The 5,392-nt window shown below is 40.2% G+C and overlaps 1 long non-coding RNA gene across 1 annotated transcript; it reads left to right on the forward strand.

The window, feature by feature from the left end:
* Positions 1–368: 368 nt before the first annotated feature.
* Positions 369–1,984, forward strand: LOC147748928 (uncharacterized). Its single transcript, XR_015299733.1, has 3 exons — positions 369–403; positions 499–884; positions 1,640–1,984. It is a non-coding gene; the product is annotated as an uncharacterized LOC147748928 (long non-coding RNA).
* The last annotated feature ends 3,408 nt before the right edge of the window (positions 1,985–5,392 follow it).

A 5,392-nucleotide genomic window follows, 5' to 3' on the forward strand; every position in this document is an offset into this window, starting at 1 on the left:
GCAGTTGCAGGGGGTGTGTCACAGAGTGCATTGTCTAGATTCTTCAATGACTTCCTGAATGCAATGCTCCATAGGATAAATCACCACATAATTTTCCCCTCAACGCATCAGGAGTTAATGCAGACCAAGTTAGACTTTTATAACGTGGCACACTTCCCACATGTCATAGGATGTGTTGATGGAACACATGTCCCCATTTGTCCACCAGCTGCTAATGAGTACATTTTTAGAAATAGAAAAAGTTACCACTCTTTAAATATACAAGCAATCTGTGATTCCAAAGGAATCATCACTGACTTAGTTGCCAGCTACCCAGGTAGTGCCCACGATTCTTATATTTTCAAACATAGTGCCATTCATGATCGCCTACTTGCTGGAGAATTTGGAGATGGATATTTGTTAGGTAATTATTATTTAATTTAATGCAAATTGTAATGATTCTGACATCCATTGCAATGTCTGTGATGTTTTACTTACATATGTCATCTATCAATGTAGGAGATAGTGCATATGGATTGAGGTCTTACATTCTCACCCCATACCTGAATCCAACTACCCGCAAAGAACAACTGTACAACAAGGCCCATATCTCAACACGCAGCATAATAGAGAGGACGTTTGGGGTCATGAAGTCCAGGTTCAGAATACTGCATAAGACTGGAGGAGCCTTGCAATATCGGCCTGATGTGTGTTGCAAAATAGTTGCAACATGTGCAGTGTTGCACAACCTAGCAACTAGGAGAGGCCTTGAACTACATGAGGATGATTTGCTACCAAATAATTTCAACCAGCCACAACAACGACATGCAAGAGTTCATGGACCGGACGCAGCGGAAGGGAGAAGAAGAAGGGAAGAAATCACACAACATTACTTTTAATAAAAGGTAGGAAACATATTTTGATGCTTCAATAGGTGAACACTTTAATAAACCATGTTGCACACAGTAGTAGTTTGAAAAAAATATTCAAAAAAAGACTTTCTTAAAAGATAAACAATTCAAGAAATTGGCCTAATGTAATTCTTAGTCCATATCATTGAACATTGAAAATGTGTAAAATAAAATTCAACAATTACAAGTAATCACTTCTTCCTTCCACGCAAACCTAAAGCTTTAGTTTTCACGGATTCAGAAACCATGCATGGGGAAATATACATTTCTTTTCCTCTTTTACTACGCCTTTCACACACGTCATCTGTGTGTGCAGCAACACTGGTTCCTGCAGATTCATTGATCACATTGCCTTCAAAAGCTGTATTCTTGTTGTCATCAGTTGGCAGCACATGATCCCCTCTTTTAATATTTTTAAATCCTTCACATAGTTCAGCACAACACTTTTTGATGCCCTTTTGCATGCGCATTGTGTGTTTTATGACACGTGCATTGCTGCTGGTCACCCTATTCAGAGCCCGGGCATATGTGTGCATACTTGCAACAGCTCTCAAATGTCTATTGCAGTTGGCAATGTTTTGACTTTGAAAAATGTCAGTTAATGTGACTAATGCATTTGCTACACGCTCTGAATTCAGATTTGAGGCAGTATGTGCCCCTTCAATGACCTTGCATAATGTTTTCAAGCTCTTATTGATTCCACTGATGTCTTCCACTATGTGACTCATTTGTCCCTTTATCACTCTCAGGTCTTTCCCCTGAAGACGCTGGACTTTCAATAATTTGAGTTCTACTGTACTAGCATGGACATCATCCACTGTGGAGTCATTTGGATTTGTAGTGCGAGGCCTTCTTCGGTAGAATTCTTGGATTCTTCTACGATCACTAAAGTTTTTTTTGGAAGTGGCAGCCTTCTCAGAATCTTCAACCACATATTCCGTGACATTGGCATCTTGCTCAGAGTCTGATTCAAGTACTTTCCGCACTGACTTTCTGATTTTTTTAACATGCACAGAGGGTGAGGAACTCATGGTGTTATTGTCTGAATGGCTATGTACATCCATGCTGATGTCATCAAAAGGGTTTGCCTCATTAGCCTTTAGTACATCTATAATTAAAAAAATGAAGCATGAAATCAAAGTAATGTCTTCTCAGAAAAAAGATTTCTAATAAAGACAATGTTTTCCAGAAGAAGGACGCCTTTTAAATCTTCATTTACCATGTGTGTAACAATTATTTGATAGGCAAACTGACAATGTACATATTGCATTGATGAATAATGATTTAGACCTAAAAACTACAACTCCCATGATGCATTGCACTGTTCAATGAAATTGCCTTTTACACTAGTGCTATGCAAGTTATGATGTAACAGAAGATTACAATTATATGTTACTACATCAAACACATGACTAAATACATCCTGCAGCCCAATTTAAGTTAAGTTTGCATTTGTCCCAAAAAATTAATCTTACCTTGAGAAGTGCCAGCATGCTCAGAGGTGTCTATGTTGGTCACTCCAACAACAGCTTCTGCAACAAGTGTCCCCTCAACCAAATCCTCAAGGGGAGTTGTGACCTTATTGTCAGGGGAGCCACCACCAGTCTTCAAACTACTCTTCATTCTGGACGCTATACTGTCTTTTGCTCGTGAGCGTAAATCGTACCAACGCTTTTGTAGGTTGGTGATGTCCCGGTGGGCAACCCCCACTGCATTCACTTTAGCCTGTATGGCTAGCCACACTTTCCTTTTTGCAGCCTCAGGGACCTTCAAAGAGAGCTTTCCAAACAGCTGGTCGTGGTGTGAAGTCACCTCCTCAATCAGTATCTCCAGTTCTTGCTCACTGAACTTGATTTTCCTTTTTCTGACTTGTACATCCTGACTGGCAGTTTCTGGCTCCATTTCTCCAACAGCAGCACTCCAAAACACTCCTCCACTGCAGACAAACAGAGCTGAATGCACCAACTGCCTGTTTTCAGTTTGAATCTGCTTGGCAGGTGTGTGCAATTAGGCTCCTGGCTTCCTGGGTGTGGCTGGGCTGTGATGCATGAAAATGCGAATAAATTGCGAATTCGCATTTTGCGATATCGCAAAATGCGAATTCGCAATTTATTCGCATAAATTAATGCGATTCGCACATTTCTGCGATTTTTACCGAATCGGTAAAAATTCGCAATAATAATGATGCATTCCGTTTTGCGATTCGGAATTTGCGATTCTCTATTTTTCGCAAATTCCGAATCGCAAATCAACACATTGATGCATGAGCCCCAGTATGTAGCAACAGCCTCCAAGAGGAAGTCATTGTTCTCATCTGAAAACATTTCAGCCATCCAATTCAATAGTGAGAATGAACTTACATGTTCCTTAACGACCGGAGCCTATATCACCATCGCAGCAAAACTCAGGTCATCTTCAATGTAACTGCGTGTCAAGAAGTCAAGCACCGCTGCAAAAACATTCCAACTTCCCATTATTCCATTTATCGCTGCTAAAGCCATAATCCCGCCGCCAGAACAGAGCAAGTCATGAACCACTAATGGGCTCATCAGCTGGTCATAATCTGCGTTGGGAGACACAATACTGCAGAGACACAAATCCAAGGCCCAATCGAAATCGCAGCTAAGGCAATGGAAAACAGGTTGAACGCATGTGAAAAAGGAAAATCGAAACGATAATCCATAACCTGCACTCAATGTAGCCAGAGGTAGCGCTCCATAGTAACTAAGCATTCGGTTGCGGAGCAGCAACAGCCGGGACATATTCTCGTGTGCTGCAGGATGTGCATCCATATTTAAGTAAACAAAAATATTAGACGCACACCAGCAACTAATGCGAGTATTAAGGGGAATCCACCAAAGATGCTGACAAAAATCGAATAAAAAAATGCAGAGAAGACACCAAATATAGTTGGAAAAGATGTCACAAGGCCACTGCTTCTAACTTTAAAAAAGTAAGGTAACCCCGTAGTCAAGGATGCATTAAAGATACTCTGAATTAACTTCCCAAAATGCAGGAGCACATCTGTATTTAATCAATCATGCACTTCTGTGCGGATGTTTGCTACATGAAGAACAAATGTTTCTCTAGCAGATGTCAGAGCGACCTCTTTTTAAGACAATAGCGCTCTTATACGGCTCATTTGGTTGACTCTGATTTCAAGGTCGGAAACGACTGCCAGATAGAAAGATCCAGCTTCCCATGCAGAGGAGTAAACACAACTTTTTTATAGCAAACCACGCGCTGAGTTACCATAATCATGTAAGTGATGCCGGCTAAAATGGCACAACAATCTGCATTATTTCAAATTAAATAACTCCTGTTTGCCAGTAAACTGAACGTTGGTATGAAAGCAGGTGTTGATTGCCTTTCAAAGCTCAGGCCAAATTAGACGCATCTTGATTACAAGAGCCATGCAATTGTATGTCTCTACAAACTAAAGAGTGATCTGGTGCTATTGTGCGATTCTAGCCATTCAGATAGACTTCTTTTCCCTCCCTCAGGCACCTATTCTTAATGATAATAACCAAGCTTCATAGAGATAAGCGCTGCCTAAAGATCCATATCTGCCTATAGCATTGTATTTCATGCAAACCTCAAACTTAAACAGGCTAAAAAGTAACATTATGATACCGTGGACAAGCCGCACAGCTGAATCGGATCTCCAATGAGTGACCACTTGTAACCATTCTCATAGCGCGCCCTGTGCTCTGATTTGACAGTGAGAGAGTGATCGCACCATAGTTTAAACTGCTAATCATTCTCAGCATATGCTACGAATACGCTTTCACGTTACGCATTGCATCAAAGCTTCCGTGTGACGTCATGTACAGCGCCCCGTACGCAAAGACGCAAATGTTTTTAATTGTTTAAAATATATATTTATGTATTTAATGAACATACTAACAGAAGACATTATCTAGGATAATTATGAAAACTATTTTTTTAAGTTCCAATAATCCTATATTACTTTTAAAAGCAATTACATAAATCGCGGTGGAACGTCATGCGTACTCACATCATAAGAGTACCGTAACCACAGCATAACCGTACGGTAAGCCATGTGACTTTAAAAGACGAGATTTGATTGGTTCATAACACTTCCTATTACAACTGTTGAAACTTCCGTCCCATTTTAATAATACTCCTTTGACTTTCTAAGAAGAAGTATCTCTTCTGAGAATCTTGTCAATTAGAACGAAGTTTACCATAATAACAGCAATGGAGTCATCTTCCAACCATTCTTCAGAGGAATATTTAATTCCTGAAGAACCTCCAAAGAAGAGGAAAGAAGCTCTAATTTGACAGTTTTTTACTTTTCCAGAAGGGCAAAAAAAGGTTAATGCTCCAAATGTAACCTGTAAAATTTTCCAAACTCTTTCAAGGGGTGATCCATCTCAAAAATACTCCTTTGGCACAGCAAATATGGAGCGACACGTGAAGAACTTACACCTCAACAACTTTGCTTGAGCTGCAACACAGAGGTTGAAGGACAACCCACC

The sequence above is a fragment of the Lissotriton vulgaris genome, chromosome 1_1 (assembly GCF_964263255.1).
Source record: "Lissotriton vulgaris chromosome 1_1, aLisVul1.2, whole genome shotgun sequence".
NCBI classification, from domain to species: Eukaryota; Metazoa; Chordata; class Amphibia; order Caudata; family Salamandridae; genus Lissotriton; species Lissotriton vulgaris.